The sequence below is a fragment of the Orcinus orca genome, chromosome 18 (genome assembly GCF_937001465.1).
Source record: "Orcinus orca chromosome 18, mOrcOrc1.1, whole genome shotgun sequence".
In the NCBI taxonomy this organism is placed as follows: Eukaryota; Metazoa; Chordata; class Mammalia; order Artiodactyla; family Delphinidae; genus Orcinus; species Orcinus orca.
Genome location: NC_064576.1, coordinates 25,018,020 through 25,038,412, shown reverse-complemented (window position 1 = coordinate 25,038,412; position 20,393 = coordinate 25,018,020).

Genomic DNA, 20,393 nt, shown 5'->3' with positions numbered 1-20,393 from the left:
AATAATAGTTGTTATTTAACTTTCATTTGCTATCTAGAGTGTGAGAGCACTTGGTAGTTTTATTATTGTTTCCATGGGAAACCAGGCTAAGTGCAAGAATAAGACTGTTATTTCTGTGTAGTCCATTACATTACAGTCCTTTCATTTCATATTTTTACACATGATTGGTGTCCTCATTGACGTGTAATGCTATGCTTCATTATCTGCATTAAATTTTCATAAATATCCATTTTGGTTACAAAATAAGATAATGCAAGTGGTTTTTAGAGTGCAAGTGGTTGTCAGAATTATGTTCAGGGTATTTTTTTTATCCTTTTTCAGAGGAAATAATATTGAAATGCTGCTGTCTAAAAAGCTGCCCTTATCTTTAGAAGTAAATATATCTCTATAAAGAAAATTTTCATATAAACTATGATGTATTTTATTATTTGTAATTTCAAATATATTTTTCTCCCAAATGTATGTATGTACGTAATGTGTATACACACATATACCTACATTTGGAAGAAATAGACTTATGTAAATTGGAGGCGGAGGGAAAGAGAATTCTCAGTTTATGACATCTGAGCAGGATTGGATCATATATGAAAAATAATGTGATAAAAAGAGAGCTAAAAACTCAAAGGGCAAAAATCCATAATATCCTAAGGAAAAAGAAACTTCACACATCAAAACTATAGACATATATACACATACATATTTAATTTAACTTTTCATACTACACTGTCCCAGACTACAAGAACATCTTTTTTAGAAGGGTCAAAATTAATGATGTGATAAAGTTATATACTACACACGTAAAACGGATGGGGTCAATAAATGGTTGAATTTCACTGAATTGACTACATGCAACAACATGGATGTCCTTCTCAGAGCAGATTAAAATATGAGAACAAACAATAATCAATAAGTATTAATAAATCACTACATTTAAATATAAATCATGCAATAAACTGTGATATCTTATCTCCTGAGACAAACAGATATATTTAAACTTCTAGAGAAGCAGCACAGACTGATTTTGGAAGGATTAAATCTATTAAAATGAGTATTTAAATATTTTTTTAAATGTTAATAAGCTAATATGTCATGTTAACTTATTAGTTAACATATCATGTTAACTATTTTTAAAATGACTTTTTTTTAATGGAATGAAATTACTCTGAATTTTCTGTATTCTTACAGGTAGAGTAATTCATTTTGGCTGCCTGTCAGTTTGGAAGCCAAGAAGACCAGGTTTGCACCTCCCCTTCTCACTTGTATAACCGGATTTCAGGTAATGGAATTGAGTCTCCCCAAGCTAGCAATCTCTCAAAGAACTCTGAATCTCTAGCCAACAATGCCAGGACTAGGCTGGAAATTAACAATTGCAGCTTTGTGGCAACAGGAGTAACGGCTACCGTCATGCAGACCGTCTTCACTCTGAGACAGATGCTGCATTTTCTGCACCCCTCCTCATGCCCTTAGACGCTTCTTTACTTCCTGTCTTTTCTTAGACTTGGTTACCTGGCATCCCATCTATGCAAGTATCTCAACAGATTTACAGTTCTTCCTTAATTAACTGAAAGGTGTTTATTATTTTTTGAAATGATCCATTTGGTTATTCCACGAACATTTACTGAATGGCTACTATGTTTCAGGTAGTCAAGAAATCAATGAAAAAATCCAATCTTGTCTCCCTTGCAAAGTTTACAGTCTGAGAGAGATAAACCGTAAACAACAATCATAGTAAATAAATTAAATCAGAAGTTGATTAAAGGCTAGGAAAAGTTAAACATGGTAAAGGATATCTGGAGGACTGGACAGACAGGAGCAAGGAGAAGTACGAGGTCCTTTATTTCTTTATTGGTTCATCCATAAAACCCACCGTGGTCTCAATATTGTGAGAAATCAAGGCATAGAATATTTACCAGAAACCTAAACTCTTTATCATGATAAAAAGAGACATTCAGTATAAAGCTGAGTGGGGAAAAAAACAATATGTTGAAAATTAATAGTTATACAATTCACTGTATAAATTATATCTGTAAGAGGATATTGAAAAAGGTGACTTTGAAAGTTTCTTAGGGTTACTTTCCAGTGATAAAGATGTGAGCTATTTATTTAATTTTTGTTTTCGCTTCTTTGGATTTCTCAGATTTTCTGCATTTACATATATGACTTTGGAGAATTAATAAAATTCAACTCTCAAGTATAATGACAGCAGGCTAACAACTATGATACAGTCTTTTTTTTTTTTTTTTTTTTTTGCGGTACATGGGCCTCTCACTGCTGTGGCCTCTCCCGCTGCGGAGCGCAGGCTCAGCGGCCATGGCTCACGGGCCCAGCCGCTCTGCAGCATGTGGGATCTTCCCGGACCGGGGCACGAACCCGTGTCCCCTGCATCGGCAGGCTATGAAACACTCTTAACAAACTTCCAAATAAAGTAACAAGAAGTCATCAAAAATATAAAAATTTTCATCAACAATATATATCAATAATGGCAAACTGTTTATCATAGTCTGAGAAATTTCAACTAACTGAAACGCTTAAGGGAATTCAATGTGCAAATATCAAGGTCTATATGAGCACCAATTTTGAAATAGAATAATGATAAAAACAAGAATGGTAAGTACTATTCTGAGCAGTTATATATGTTAACCCATTTAGTTTTTATTGAAAGGGTTAGCCCCATATTATTGCTGAATAAACTGGTGGGCCTGTGGTATGAAGGAAAGGCCTGAGTTACCAAAACCTCATGCCAATTGTCTATTCATCGTCCATAGTCATGCGAGTTGTATACAAAAGTAAACAAATGAGAAACTAACAAACTCAATTCAGCACTTTTTCCATTACTTGGAAAAGTTATTCTTCCCCCATTTCAACCTCACTGCAATTCAAATAAGGGTGTGTGTGTGTGTGTGTGTACGCCCGCGTGTATGACTTACATTCTGAATATGTAACAAAATTTGTTTGGGGCTTAAAATCTGAAATGCTGGGCCCTTTTAAAATATGGGTGTGTAATATCTTTATCTCCTGCCTAAAAGAAGTAGACTTAAATAACAGAAGAATACTAATATGTTCATCTACTGATAGAATGGAACACATATACACACACACAATTTTTTTACATTAATAAAAACAACAGAAGATGAAGTCTTTCAATCCAGTTTAAGCAATAGTAGATTTAATTAATGAATTAATTAATATATAGCTATTTCGAGTTAACATCAAAACACTACGCCTCCAAAATATTATATAACGTCTTCACTTACGTTAGCACTGCCTTGGGAGATTCCAAACTGGATGTTGTATTTTAGCAAAGCTAGTTCTAACCTGCCATAACTGTGGAAGACCATGTACTTTGTGTGACCTCTGTGCTATACGCTTTCTGGACCTAACTGTAGACACACCCTGACCAAAAGGCAATGGAATTTATTTTAGCCAATTGTGTACAGATCTATGGACTCATTCTGACATATTTAGATATTTTCTTTTGTCCTTAATGAGTCATTCCCCCTTCTTTTTAGTATCTACCATCCCCTTAATTTTTCCCCTGGCAAACTACACAATGAATTTTTCTTTACTAGTATGTGTTCCCTTTCCTGACAATAAAAAATTCTGAGGTTACTTTTTTCCCTGATAGTCTTTGTTTTACAATGTAACTGAGTAAATATAAGAATATTAAAAATAAATAAATGCCAATGACTGACAATATAAGAAAAAATACCTATTAACAATGAAAATGGAATTTTTTCATTAATTCACATATTTAATTAGCTCTTATTACTTGCCAGCTTTAGGGTAAACATAAGTGAACACAAAAGACAACTGTCTTTAACTCTTCTATTATCATTTTTAAATATGACAAAATCAATGAAAGTCTAGAGTATGGAAAAATAGGTACTATCATACAGAACTTTGGATATAAATTGGTACAACAGTTTTAAAAAGCAGTTTGGTGATACGCAACAATAGCTTTAACGTGTGTACATTTAACAATTTCACTTCCTGAGATTCTACCTTGAGAAAATTTGTATAAAAAGTTATGTGCAAAATTTTTCAAATGTTTAAATATAATGACAAATTAGAAGCAATCAAAAGACTACAGTGGAGGAACTGTACAGTAGATTATGATGAATCCATGTAAAATATAATCTGAAACACTAAATATGATGCTTGTAAAACATAGCTACCAAAATACTGAGAGTCAATAAATGACATTACACGTGAAAACAAAAATTCCAAACTGTATTAAGAACTGACTGTATAAAATATGCTGAGGAAAAATAAACCTTAATAACAATATATAAGTAATAATTAAAAATAATTTCCATTTAGTTGGTTCCTTTTTTAAACATTTTTCTCTACTTTGTTCATTTTACACAAGAGAAAATTTTCCATTTTTTCTATATATATTTTTTTGGGTTACTTTGATTGTTGTTTTTGTCTCTTTTTGTTTGGATACTCAACTGTCAGCGTATCAGGAATTAAAAGGACTTAGAAAGGAATTTGTTCTATTTATTTTGTTAATAAATTCTGTGGAGTAATGGGTTGCTCTGTCTTTGGATTTAATATATGTATATATATATTAATATACACACACATACACGTACTTAGGCTAAGCTAAGCTACTATTACTAATATTGGGTTGGCCAAAAAGTTCGTTCAGGTTTTCTGTACGATATTATGGAAAAACCCAAACGAACATTTTGGCCAACCCAATAGAAACTATAACCTAGCGGCTTAAAAGTAGAAGGGAAGAAGTCTATTTCTCTCATGGTACAGGGTGAATGAGTGCAATATTTGAAAACATGAAGTCAACTCCAGCAGTTAAGTTCTTGATGACTGAATGGCCTACTGAAGTTCACAAATCAAAGATCACCAAAAGCAGACCTACAGTTCATCTGAGTTAGGTTTATTAGCTTGCTGCGGGCTAAGGCACAAGCCCCCCATGGCAACCATGTAACCTCTTGGAGGCAGTTCAAACAAGTGAATATCTCAGGCAGCTTTGTTCAGGAGTCAGAAGGAATGAAGCTGGTCTGCGAATGTCTTTGCTCAGAACGGTTAGTTGTTTTGCATTTAGTCTGTGGTCTTTTAATATGATGATTATATCACCACAACAAATAAGCAAAAGTAAAAATAACCAAAGCATTGATGACTTGGGCTGTACATAAATTATACATTTTATTATATGTAATAAATAAATCAGCCTCTTCCCAGTGTTTAAATGTCAAGTAAGAAAATTGTAAATTGTAGTCCATAAAATGTATAAGTTTTATAAGAATCATTAATTTAAAAGTAATACAAATTTTATTTTAAATATAAATGATAATTATTTTTCTAGATTTCATCAATGAATTTTATAATATAATATTAAACATTGATTACATTTACATTGCTAGGCAGTCAGCTATTTCTTCTCTAAATCTGAATTTCAAACACTTTTCATGTTCATGTATCATATACTTTCCATATTACTACGAAGGGTAGCAGAATATGCCACCCCAAAATACGCCTGTAGGAGTTCAAGACATGCCATCACAAAATATGCCACTTTCATATACTGATGATTTTGAGCTGTAGGCACTTGAAATACAGCAAATGCAGGGGAAGGATTTCTCTGAACACCCTTTATCTGCCTAAAGACAGATCTTCCAAAAGGAACTTAACTGTCATAAACCCCTCCCCAGGAGTTTCAACATCCAGAGAAGACTGACTCATTACAGGAGAGGAGACCAGAAATGGATATCACACCCAAAGAGACTTTTTAATAAATTATAGTAACTTCCATCTATTCTTCTGAGTCCACTCAACTTTCCTAAAAATCATTTACTTTCCTCTAAGAGACTACATCCCTCTCCCCCTACCCTATTAAGATGGTATTTAAGTCTGAATTCTAAGCCACCTCTGGAAGTTACTTATTTTTTCCTGGGTATTTCCCATGTTCACATGAAGTATATATGATAATACATTTTTGTTTTGTTTTTTTTTGTTAGTCTGTCTTTTATCACAGGAGTCTCAGCTGAGAAGATGAAACAGTTGAGGGGGAAATTATCTTTCCTCCCCTAAAACAATTATAAGGCAAGAACAATATCAGATAAGGAAAATCTTGACAGCCATGTAACTCTAAGCTTTTGAACTGGAACCAAATAGATACTAGATGATTCTTCTCCCTTGACACAGCAAAACTACTGAAGATCTAGTCATTTTGGATTCCTTTATTCCATATTTTGAGGGAACTTTATTTTTTGGAAAGTAAATATCTTAAATATTATTAAAATATTGAAACTAAGGTGATACTTCATGTATGTTCCTAATACATCCTACGTTCATAAATATATTTTATATAAAACTAAATGGTAGAATAGACATGTACTGATGCATTTATATAATGTGATTATTTTCTAAGGACAATAAAACAATAAAATGTCCATGATGTATCTCTGTATATTAGTTTTGGGCTTTGTAAACATTTTCTTGTAACTGTTGAACTTTTTAAAGTAGTTTGAGAGTACTGACTGAAATTTATGGCCATAACTTTGAAAAAGAAAGAATGATACAGGAAATGATATTAATACCACATTATTTCAAAAAGTGGATTTTTTTTTTCGATTGTTGTTTTTATGATACCAGACCAATGAACTCCTGGATGAGAATAGAGTGCTTTTTATGAAAACCGTAAGTTATCGATTGGCAAGATAAACTCTATTGCTCAAAAAGGCCTTAAGGTGAAATCTGAGGAGAAAGCAAAAAACTGCTGAGATGAAACAGTTTTATAAAATACAATGGAACATAAAATGTAGTATTAATGTAGAAGAAAGAAAAACAACGGAGATACAGGATAGTTCTCAAAAGGAAGTAGAGGAATTAGATAAGATACTATTAGCATATACAAAAATAAATCTAAAATAAAACAGGGAGTGTTTGCAATATTCCAGTGAATTTACATAGTTCATACAATATACATACAAATATAAAATTATTTCCAAAAATGCACAGAAACGGTCTAATGGATATAATACGGCATCAGATAAATGCTTATTTAAAATTTTATCATCTTTAAAATCAGCTAGGAGAGGACCTACAAGTAAGACGTGGAGATCACCTTCCTCCCCACAAATACATCAAAAATACATGTGGAACAACCCCTACAGAACACCTACTGAATGCTGGCAGAAGACCTCAGACCTCCCAAAAGTCAAGAAACTCCCACGAACCTGGGTAGGGCAAAAGAAAAAAAAAAGAGACAAAATAATAGGGACGGGACCTGCACTTAGGGGAGGGAGCTGTGAAGGAGGAAAAGTTTCCGCACATTAAGAAGCCCCTTCAATGGCGGAGATGGGGGGTGGGGGGGAAGCTTTAGAGCCATGGAGGAGAGCGCAGCAACAGGGGTGCAGAGGGCAAAGCAGAGAGATTCCGACACAGACGATCGGTGCCAACTAGCACTCACCAGCCCGAGAGGCTTGTCTGCTCACCCCCCAGGGCGGGTGGGGGCCGGGAGCTGAGGCTCCAGCTTCGGAGGTCGGATCCCAGGGAGAAGACTGGGGTTGGCTGCGTGAACACAGCCTGCAGGGGGCTAGTGCACCACAGCTAGCCGGGAGGGAGTCCGGGAAAAAGTCTGGAGCTGCCTAAGAGGCAAGAGACCATTGTTTCTGGGTGTGCGAGGAGAGGGGATTCAGACCACCGCCTAAACGAGCTCCAGAACTTCCCCTCCCAGGAGCCTGTGTAGCCCGTCACTGCCAGGGTCCCTTGATCCAGGGACAACTTCCCCGGGAGAACACACAGCACGCCTCAGGCTGCTGCAACGTCATGCTAGGCTCGGCCGCCGCAGGCTCACCCCGCATTCTGTATCCCTCTCTCCATAGTGAGCCAAAGCCCCCTAAATCAGCTGCTCCTTTAACCCCCTCCTGTCCGTGGGAAGAAGAGATGCCACAGGACGACCTACATGCAGAGGTGGGTCCAAATCCAAAGCTGAACCCCAGGAGCTGTGCGAACAAAGGAGAGAAATAGAAATTTCTCCGTACAGCCTCAGGAGCAGCAGATTAAATCTCCACACTCAACTTGATATACCCTGCATTTGTGGAGTACCTGAATGGACAATAAATCATCCCAAAATTGAGGCGGTGGACTTTGGGAGCAACTGTAGAATTGTGGATTTCTGTATGCGACTGACCAGTTTTTGATTTTTATGTTTATCTTAGTTTAGTTTTTAGCACTGGTTATCATTGGTGGATTTGTTTATTGGTTTGGTTGCTCTCTTTTTTTTTTATTACTTTTAAAATTTATTTTAATAACTATTTATCTTATTTTTTTTCTTTCTTTCTTTTTCTCCCTTTTCCTCTGAGCTGTGTGGCTGACAGGGTCTTGGTGCTCTGGCCGGGTGTCAGGCCTGTGCCTCTGAGGTGGGAGAGCCGATATCAGGACATTGGTCCACCAGAGACCTCCCGGCCCCACATAATATCAATTGGCAAGAGCTCTCCCAGAGATCTCCATCTCAATGCTAAGACCCAGCTCCACTCAATAGCCAGCAAGCTCCAGTGCTAGACACCCTATGCCAAGCAACTAGCAAAACAGGAACACAACCACACCCATTAGCAGAGAGACTGCCTAAAATCGTAATAAGTTCACAGACACCCCAAAACACACCACCGGATGCGGTCCTGCCCACCAGAAAGACAAGAGCCAGCCTCATCCACCAGAACACAGGCACCAGTCCCCTCCACTGGAAGCCTACACAACCGACTGAACCAACCTTACCCACTGGGGGCAGACACAAACAACAACGGGAACTACAAACCTGCAGCCTGCAAAAAGGAGACACCAAACACAGTAAGTTAAGCAAAATGAGAAGACAGAGAAATATGCAGCAGATGAAGGAGCAAGGTGAAAACCCACAAGACCAAACAAATGAAGAGGAAATAGGCAATCTACCTGAAGAAGAATTCAGAATAATGATAGTAAAGTTGATTCAAAATCTTGGAAGTAGAATGGGGAAAATACAAGAAACATTTAACAAGGACCTAGAAGAACTAAAGGGCAAACAGACAATGATGAACAACATAATAAATGAAATTAAAAATTCTCTAGAAGGAATCAATAGCAGAATAACTGAGGCAGAAGAATGGATAAGTGACCTGGAAGATAAAATAGTGGAAATAACCACCGCAGAACAGAATAAATAAAAAAGAATGAAAAGAACTGGGGACAGTCTCAGAGACCATTGGAACAAGATTATGTGCACCAACATTCGAATTTTAGGGGTCCCAGAAGAAGAAGAGAAAAAGAAAGGAACTGAGAAAATATTTGAAGAGATTATAGTTGAAAACTTCCCTAATATGGGAAAGGAAATAGTCAAGTCCAGGAAGCGCAGAGTCCCATACAGGATAAATCCAAGGAGAAACAGGTCAAGACACATTATTAATCAAACTGTCAAAAATTAAACACAAAGAAAAAAAAAAATTGAAAGCAGCAAGTGAAGAGTAACAAATAACATACAAGGGAATCCCCATAAGCATAACAGCTGATCTTTCAGCAGAAACTGCAAGCCAGAAGGGAGTGGCAGGACATATTGAAAGGGATGAAAGGAAAAAACCTGCAACCAAGATTACTCTACCCAGCAAAGATCCCTTTCAGATTCAATGGAGAAATTAAAACCTTTACAAACAAGCAAAAGCTAAGAGAATTCAGCACCACCAAATGAGCTTTACAGAAAATGCTAAAGGAACTTCTCTGACAGGAAACACAAGAGAAGGAAAAGACCTACAATACCAAACCCAAAACAATTAAGAAAATGGTAATAGGAACATACATATCGATAATTACCTTAAATGTAAATGGATTAAATGCTCCCACCGAAAGACATAGACTGGCTCAATGAATACAAAAACAAGACCCATATATATGCTGTCTACAAGAGACCCACTTCAGACCTAGGGACACATATAGACTAAAAGTAAGAGGATGGAAAAAGATATTCCAAGCAAATAGAGATCAAAAGAAAGCTGGAGTAACAATCTTCATATCAGACAAAACAGACTTTAAAAGAAAGACTACTACCAGAGAGAAAGAAGGACACTATATAATGATCAAGGGATCAATCCAAGAAGAATATATAACAATTATAAATATTTATGCACCCAACATAGAAGCATCTCAATACATAAGGCAAATGCTAAAGGCCATAAAGGGGAAATCAAGAGTAGGGGATTTTAACACCCCACTTTCATCAATGGACACATCAGCCAAAATGAAAATAAATAATGAAACATAAGCTTTAAATGACACATTAAACAAGATGGACTTAATTGATATTTATAGGACATTCCATCCAAAAACAACAGAATACACTTCCGTCTCAACTGCTCATGGAACATTCTCCAGAATAGATCATATCTTGGGTCACAAATGAAGCTTTGGTAAATTTAAGAAAATTGAAATTGTATCAAGTATCTTTTCTGATCACAATGCCGGGAAGCAGCCACGTAGCACAGGGAGATCAGCTCGGTGCTTTGTGAACACCTAGAGGGGTGGGATGGGGAGGGTGGGAGGGAGATGCAAGAGGGAGGGGATATGGGGATATATGTATACATATAGCTGATTCACTTTGTTATACAGCAGAAACAAACACAACAATATAAAGCAGTTATACTCCAATAAAGATGTTAAAAAAGAATAATAAATAAATAAATAAAATCAGCTAGATGAGCACTAAAATTTATTCTCATTGAAAAAGGCTATGATTGATTAATTTTCTCTTATCTTTAAATTATTTTGTAAATAAACATAGAGTAATGCTGTCTGTAAATGAGGCCCACACTTCTCTGGAAAAATATATATGCTAACAATACAAGTGTTCTTAGTAAGTTGACTGGTCAGATAGATATTGCTATTATTTTCCTAACACTATTTAAAAAAATGTATGTCAAGAAAACACATAGCTATACAGTAGGCCCATCTTATCCACAGGTTCTGCATCCCTGATAGAGGAAAGGGGGTGTGGGGTGTGGAAGAGTAGGCAGAGGGGTGTAACTCTTCTATGCTATTTCGTATAAGAGACTTGAGCATTTGCAAATTTTGGTATCCACAGGGGTCCCCCTGTAGATAAAAATGCTCAGCTAAATAGATTTATTACTGTAAAATGGTATCAAAACATTTGCTTGAATTTACTTCCCTACTTACTTTAAAAGTTAAATGGTACCCAAGTGGGAGAAGGCAACACTTCGCATTCTTCTGGGGGTCTGGGTGACTGGGATTGTTTGCAAATATATGAATTTGGAGGTTATCAGGACTACAAAGTGAAAGGCAAGCAGTGTCCAGAGGTCAAGAATGCAAATTGTCTTCTAGGTCCTAGGAAAGTTCCTCACAGCAAAGATGAATCACCTAACCAAGTGCCAGTAATGACCTTGTTTATAACAAGTAACAGCAGTAAGCAGAACTGCTAACTCTGTACCCAAATGAAAATGTCGATTAAATAAATGGGATGTCGATTAAATAAATGATATCATATATTTTTTATCAAGAACAGCCATAGAATAAAAGATAATACCCTAGATTTCAGAAAAAAATTTCAAAGAAAAAAATCAGAGAAATACAAGGTATGGGACTATCTAGAAAATCTATAAAGCAGAAGATCACAGTGGATGGAAGTTTAAATATACTCATTCATGTAAACACTAATAATGCATCAGTCTTCAAAAGGAAAACTGTACTTTTATTCTCTCTTCACTGTTTTCCCTCTCCATATGGCACCTGTTTCAGGGAAAAGGCCAACTCTTCTGGCATTCTTTTCCTTACCTCTCTTGTTTCAACATATACGCCACCTTCCCAATAAAACCACCTTTCTCCTTTTAAGCAAATTTAGCTCCTCTGTTCTAAATTACTAATAATTTTCATCTCCTATTATCCAAAACTATGCCCACATGCATTCTACTAAATAAATATTCATTTATTCAACACATATGTTTTTGGTCTAAAATGATCCCGGCTCTTTGAGAGGCACTCAACATACATGGCAATCGCAGTTCATGTTTTTGTCAGATAAAACAAGTACCATTTTGTCATAGAGCTTACCCTTTGCTTGGGAAAACAGACACTAAACTTATAACTAAAATCATCATTAGTGAAGTTATATCCTTGAGAGCCTAACATGATTTCAATTAATCTACTCAAGGAAGCAAAGAGAATCTACGTCATAATGGATATCGAGCTAAGAACTGATGGGTGACGTGGTGCCAACCAAGCAAAGGATAGGGGTGAGTCAGCCAGACGAGGCCCAGAGAGGAGAGGTGCCCATGCACCGTAAGAACTGGTAGAAGTTCCAGGCTGGAGCACAAGGCACAAGACAAAGACTGGAAAGTGGCAGGACTGTAGCAGAGCCAAGACTGGGACATGAGGGCCCTCGTAGCCACCTGAGGAAATTGTTTTATTTTTTTTCCCCCGAGGCCAATGGGAAGACACTGAAAGATTTTATGAAGAAAAGTATCATATTCATATCTGTAATTTATTAAGATTATTATTTTCTTCTTATTACTAACTGATTGTTTTTGAAGTTTACTCATGAGATTTTGTAGAGTTTACATCTTCAAGTGTACTGAAAAATCATCCAGGGGAAGTAGAACATCCTGCCTATCTTTCTATCCCCACCTCTGACGCCTGGCACCTCAGCTTTCTCCAGCTCAGCTGAGCTCCCAACAGTCATTAGTATATTCACAGTATGGTTCAAGACATCACACTACCTAGTTCCAAAACATTTGGGTCACCCAAAAAGAAGATAATTGAATAAATATTCCTCAAGAGGTAGACAAGTTGCAGGAGTTGTGGTCAGAAATTTCTAGCACTATAGAATATAAATTTATTTTCAGTTAAGTGCATCAGATTTTTTTTTAGATCGATAAGCTGAAATGTTTCCATTGAAGCAATCTAAAACATTGAGAGCTATGAGAGGAAGAAGAATAAGGTTTAGACAATAGCTGTGCTCAAATATTCAAAGAGATGCCTGTGATTTGTGTATGCTTCATCTATTGAAATCCAAAGGGCAGAAAAGAAGTAATGATTAGAAATTTCAAAGGAATATAAATAAGCAGAATATTAGAATTTTAAAACGTTTGATATTTGATTTTTTTAATAATGGGAAATAAACCTTTTCAATCAGAAAACGTTTATTTATTGTGATGATAAATTGAACTGGCTGAAACCAATTTTCATTTTCACTGTTAAGCTATTGTTATTGAATTAATTTGCCTATCAAAATAGAAAATTCTAGATATAAATGTTAAAAACAATATCACTAAGACCAAGACTATTTTAGCATATTCCAAATTATTTTTATTTCAATTTGTTCAATCTGGACATGTTCATCTGTAACTCAATTAGTCTGTGTCCTGCCAGGAAATGTAAAGAACAGGTATGTCAAATAGAGGGAATTTCATATAGTAAGTTGGTGAAATAGATGATGTTGGAAAGCAAAAGGGGAATGATGAAACAACCCAAAGATTAATAACTGCTGGAAGCAGTTACCATTACAACTACTAAGGAAATAATAAAGGGAGAAAAGGTATTACTAGAACAAAAGGGCTTAGATTTTGTTCATGTATATTATGGCAGCCTGCAGAACATGAGTGGGAATAAACTCTAAGGATGTATTTTGAAAGAGTACAAAATGTATAATTGGATGGGGCCAAATTTGTTGATTTGGCATACTTGTCAGAGATTCTGAGTTTAATATGTTAAATCTGCTCTAATAATTTGTTTGCTTTGTTGACTGAAATCTGGGCTTAACTGTTGCCAACATTCAGTGAGGCTGAAGTCTCAGAAATTCTCTAACATAATACAGAGGGAAAAAAATCCAAAAGCTTAGGAAAACAGCAATGTAGGGATGGATGTATCATGTGCCATCTGCTCCCTAATTAGAGAGCAAAAGAGGATCAAAAGGACACCTTCCCTAAGGCACTGATAATACGGGATTGAATGGGAAGGGCTGCATCGGTGAAACGCATGATGGCAGCAGTCCTGTGCAGGCTGGGGAAGATGGTAGAAATGACACCACTGAGATGGGCTTTCTTTTTACGGTGAGGAGGAAGGATGGAACACGTTCCAGGATGGAACATGCTTGAGGAAACATTTACATGCTAAAGAAGAAGGGGTGCACACAATCTACAATGGGCATTAGAAACAAGAATATAATTTAGAATGTTTTGAATCTCATGGATCTTCAGCAGGTGCTAATTAATCTCAGGATTCCAAGATTGAAGTAGATTGGCAGCCTATTAAAGCATTACTTGATCTATGTAACACAAACCAACCCTGGGTTTGGTGGACAGTAACTTTATTTGAATCATCACAGTGGGCAGATATAGCCTCTTACCCAGTTTTCAGTTTATTTGAAGGGGATGTCAGTCTCTTCAAAAATATAAATTATATGGTGTGATATATTTAAAGTGATGAAAGGAGAAAACAACAAAGAATACTCAGCAAGGCTGTCATTCAGATATGAAAGAGAGATAAAGAGTTTTACATACAAGCGAAAGCTAGAAGAGTTCAGCACCACTAAACCAGCTTTATAGGAAATGTTAAAAGGTCTTCTCTAAATGTTAAAAGGTCTTCTCTAAATGGAAAAGAAAAGATCATGACTAGAAATATACAATTATGAAAGGAAAAATCTCATTGGTAAAAGTAAATGTATGGTAAAGGTGGTAAATGAACTACTAATAAATCTAGTAGGAAGGTTAAAAGACAAAAGTAAAATAATCTATAGCTATAATAAGTAGTTAAGGGATATAGAAAACAAAAAGATGTAAAATATGATGTCAAAAAAATTAAACATGGGATGGGGGAGTAAAAATTCAGGGTTATTAGGATGCATTTGAATTTAAAAGATCATTAATTTAAAATAATCCCATATATACATAGGTTACTATATATAAACCTCATGTAACCACAAACACAAAATCTGTAATAGATGAACCAACAAAAAAGGGAAAGGAATCCAAATATAACACTAAAGATAGTCATCAAATCACAAGGGAGGAGAGCAAAAGAAGAAGAAAAGAACAAAAAAGAATTACAAGAACAATCTGAAAAAAAATTAACAAAATGGCAGTAAGTACACACTTATCAATAATTGCTTTAAATGTTAATGTGCTAAATGCTCTAATCAAAAGACATAGAGTGGCTGAGGGATTAAAAGAAAACAAGACCCATATATATGCTGTTTATGAGAGACTCACTTCAGATCTGAAGACACACACCAACTGAGAATGAGGAGATGGAAAATACCTACATTTGGTTCTCTTACCTGTGTAGTGACTTTTGGTAGAAAATAGTTCACGGAAGCCTCAGGAAATGTTTCTCCTTACTAGTATAGCAAAGAAAAAGCAATGCCACATCTCAGTGGGAATTGCAGGGCTTAGTGCTGCCATCAAAGAAGAAGCAGGAACAGGGGTTCATATTACAGCTTTATTTAAATTGCTCCTTTGACTTTGCTGTAGGTGAATGGATCTTGAGGAATGATTGTGGATTAGTGTAAACTTAAACAGGGAGTGACATAAATTGCAGCTGCTTTTCCAATTGTGGTAAATTTTAGAAACAATTCAATATGGCTTCTGGAACGCAGCATGCCTTTATCGATTTAGTACATGATTTTTCTGGACCAGGTGTGTCATGGGATGAACTGTCACCCCCCCCCCCAAACTCATATGAAGTCCTACCCCTGAGTACCTCAGAATGTGACTTTATTTGGAAATAGGGTTGTAGCAGATACAATTCATTAAGATGAGGTCATACTGGAGTAGAGTGGAGTGGACTCCTATTCCAGTATGTTTGGGATTCCTGTAAAAATGAGAAATTCGCACAAAGGCATGCACATGGGAAAAACAACACATGAAATTGGAGTTATGCTACCACAAATCAAAGAACTACCAGAAACTAGGTGAGTGGGCGGGAACAGATCTTTTCCTGGTGCCTTCGGGGAGGCGTAGCACTGCCAACAACTTGACCTTAGACTTCTAACCTCCAGACCTATGAGATGATAAATTTCTGTTATTTAAGCCACCAAATTTGTGTTATTTTGTTATGGAAGCCCTAGGAAACTAACAAAAGGGGGTCAGGATTTTTTTCTGTGAAGGGACATAGAGTAAATATCTAGGACTTACAGGCCTTTTGGTCTCCAACACAATCACTCAGCTCTCTTACTGCAGCACAAAATAAGCCATAGACAATTCATAAATGAGTAAGTATGGCAGTATTCCAATAAAATGTAAAAAAAAAGCAGTGGTCTGGGTTTGGTAGGTGGATCTGCTTTGCAGATTCCCATTGTAGACCAGTTTGCAAGCGCTAGCAAAACATTTGTTTCACCTTGCAGCAGCCAACTTATGTATTTTCAGTCTTGCCTGAGGGCTATGTCAGCCCTTCTACTCTCTACCATACTGTAGTGTGCCTAGATCCTAGTCACCTTGATATCCCATAGATCATGCTGGTCTACTACACTGCTGACATCAGGATGGTTGAATCTAAGGAGCAGAAGTAGCAGCTATCTTAGATCCCTTAGTATGCTAAAGGGTGAAGAATAAAGCCTACTCCCTCCACCAAATACTTTAGAATTCAAGGTTCAGTCAAGAATATCTAAACCACACTATGTCAATAAACCTAAGGGGGGGGGTGTTTTTTCACAATGTATATGTATATCAAATCATCACATTACACTTGAAATATCTTACAATTTTGTCATTTATATTTTAAAGCTGAGAAAAAAGCATGCTATATAAACGGAAAGGATTTGAAAAAGGGAATTAGTTATACATTTAGCACAGTTAGAAGATGAAAAAGGCAATCTTGATATAACCTCGATATTATTAACTGCAGGAAGCTGTTACCACTTCTAGGCTGAGAAAACAGAACAGAAAGGGTAGGGCCACAGACTGCAGAAATGGACCACAGGAACTGATCATCATGCCATGTGATGTCCCAGGAACATATCACATAGCTAGTGCTCAGATTTCTGAAAAGACCACAGCACTGTTGGTGCTTAGACCTAACATCTGATACTAAGAACAACCAAGAAATGTGACTGAGTGATGTAAGTACTTCTGAGAGCCACACCATAGCGGCTGCTAGCAGTGACAAAAGCAGCTGGAAGCTGTGCTCTCACAGCTGGTGTGATGCTGACTGAGACTGGAGACAGGATTTCTTCTCTTCCCATAAATTCTAATCTCCCACAAGTGTGTCCAACTGTCAGAATCATAGAAGAAGGCATCGGGCAATGTAGTGCAAACTCAACCTGACGATCACAGAGCAGACTTTGGAAGAGAGGCCTTGGGACTGAGAGAAAATAGATACCGGACAAGCACACTAAATACAATGAATTGTTCTTTCAAATATTTTCATTTAATTCTGGATTTATGTAATGGGAGTTTATGTAGAACTACAGAAAACATACCTCTAGATTATTTTCTGAGTATGCATAAGTTACACGAGAGACAGCAAAAACTGTGAAGGACAAATACTAGATTTGTTTATCTTTGTAGCTGGATAAGCATAAGAAAACAGATAACGTGCATTCTGGCTTTTAGCTGTAATGCTGCTTTGTGGACAAGCAGGGAAACATATTGACAATTGCAAAACCATGGGAACAGTTTCTGCATTTATCAACTTAGAACAAGCATAGGAAAGAGATTTTTTTCCATTAAATATGTCATTATTCTTGTGAAAATACAAAAATACGTTCTGCAGAGTAACACTCAACTCATTATGTTATCTGACATCAAAGTGTAACTGAAACAACTCAACTGATATTCAGTAAGGAACTAAGAATTTATCTATGTTGAGGAAACTATCCACAAATTTACAGGTTCTACAAAATTACACACTGTGAGATGTTGCTCAGGAAAATTACAAAATAAAACCCAAGAATTTTATTGTAAATTAAATGCAACACTAACAACAACAAAAAATCAGAATAGGTAACATGCAATTTAAGAGACCATTTTAGAATGGTGTATAGAAATAAAGAAAAAAAGGCCTATTTATTACCAATGGAAGTTACATGTATATATACATGTATATTTATATATCATCATATATCAAATTATATATAAATATACATACATATCATAATTAATGTAATCAATTACTCTATTAGTAGAACACTCAAAAGAAATAAGTTGTGTGAAGGCAGTATTTTGTCAAGAATGCTATCTGCCTATATCTTTCTACTTTAGGTTCCAGAATCTTGGTTATAAACATAAGGTAAGTTTTGTCAAGTCATGAATCTATATTTGAAATTTGGGGCATGGGTTCTTCAACACAGGGTACATAATAATATTATACTGATAAGTACTTAATTTCTAGTAGAGGATGAAATTGTGTATATTTTATTATATACCTAACCAAATGATAAGTATATATATTATAACATACTCATAGTTAGAGGCACAATTTTTCTTATTGCTTTCCTAGGCCAGTGGAATTACAGATCAGATTTACATCTATTCCAGACTACATCTCTTTTCGTGTATCATGCAAGGTCTTCAAATTCTTCCCAATGTGCCCAAAGTTCTTATCTCATCATATCCTTCTTTCTTGTGATGGTACTTTGTATGCTTTATGACCTTATTGCTATTCTAAAAAAAGTGTTTGATGCTTTTTTTGGCACTTACTCATGGCCATTTCCTGAAAGGCCTTGGTTTCCTATAGGGTAGTCTACAAGATGCTGGGTGCTGGTTTTATTAATGACGACTACACCTTGCCTCTTCCCCATATAACCCTGCTGTCCTCCTGGTTCTGTGCCCTCTATTGTCTCTGGATTTGGGGAACATCTGGGAATCCTTCTTTAGGGAACTCACATTCTGATTAAAATAAGAACTGAATCCCAATTTCATAGAGGACACAGAGCAGGTAAACTAACAGAAAACAGAGTAAAAGAGACAGTATGGACAACATGTGAAGCCAAGGGTAAACTTGAAAAATACATTTATACAGATGTGAAAAATCTTAGTTATACAAGGAAATCTATATTCAGTAAGGACAAAAATATCCAAACGGCATTCTTTAGAATAAATTTAGTTCTCTGAATGTAAAACATTCATTTAAAACGGGAAATTCTGGTTCATTCATCAAAATTAATAAATATGTCACAGTCTTGTTGTCTATGGTCAGGATCTATCTTGCAGACATATTTAGTTTGTCAAAAATAGTACTAAACTGTGAGCAACACTTAATAGTCTGTACATGACACTGTAGATTTCTACTACATTATTTAGAGTATGTTTGGCTTCAATTGATGGAGTAATTGACTAGTAGTAGCTTATCCAAAGAAAGAGTTCATTTTCCTCACAAAAAGGTCCAGAATTAAGAGATTGTTGATGTTGAATGAGCCAGTCAACAATATCAATTCTAATGGACCCAAGATGGCTACACTGCAGCTCCAAATAGCACATCCTAATTAAGTAAGGAAGAGAAATACAGAGAAGATGTACACAGCCACATCGACCATCCTTTATGAGGCCAGCAAAAGCTTTGTCACAATCCCAGAACACACTACAGCTGATTTCCTCTCATTGTTCACAATTGATTCACATAGCTATCCTAACCGAGAAGAAAGCTGAGAAAATACTTACTAATGTTGGTTACTTACTGTCCCCTCAAAATCATTTTTTTTATTTATGAGGAAAAAGAGAAGTATAGATTTGGAATAGATTTGACATTTTTTTGGCATAAAATGTCAAACACACCCATTTACTATTGAAAGCAGGAAACACTGGGCTCCATTCCTACAATGGCATCAAGTGACTATAGCTGGAAGCATATCCTCTCTACTAGATGTCTCATTAATTGTACTGCTTGTGAGGCTCCTCTAGGAATTTGTGATTATGGCTCCAGTACTGCAGTGGTAATCAGGGACTTGACTATTTATCCTACAGCATATAAAGTAGAATGGTCCTATTGAATGAATATATGTAATTGTTCTTTGGGTAAATAGTTTCTTCATTTTTTCCAGTTTCCCTTTACATTTAGTTCCCCTGTAGGTTTCCTGGTTTCCTGTAGGTTTTTTTTTTTTTTCTTTGTATTACTTTCTCTCTTAACACTTTTACCTTTTTTCTCTACTTCTTCTCTTCACCAGTTTTTACTTCTTGCTTCTGATCAGATCTATTTTTGCCACATTTCCTTTCTTCCTTATCCTCTCCATTAAGTTTCCAACTACCTAATTCTTATCTTTTTTTCTTTCTTCCCTTATCTCACACATTCTGGGCTACCAACATGTTTGTTTTTCACTATTAACTCCCGGAGTTCTCTCTTTCTGTTCATGTGCTACATTTCATTGTTTTCCTCATTGTTTTATAGCTTGTTTTTTTGTTTCCTTGTTTTTATAGCTGCTTTTTTTCCTCCACCATTTCAAGGTCAGAGGCTTCATTTACATT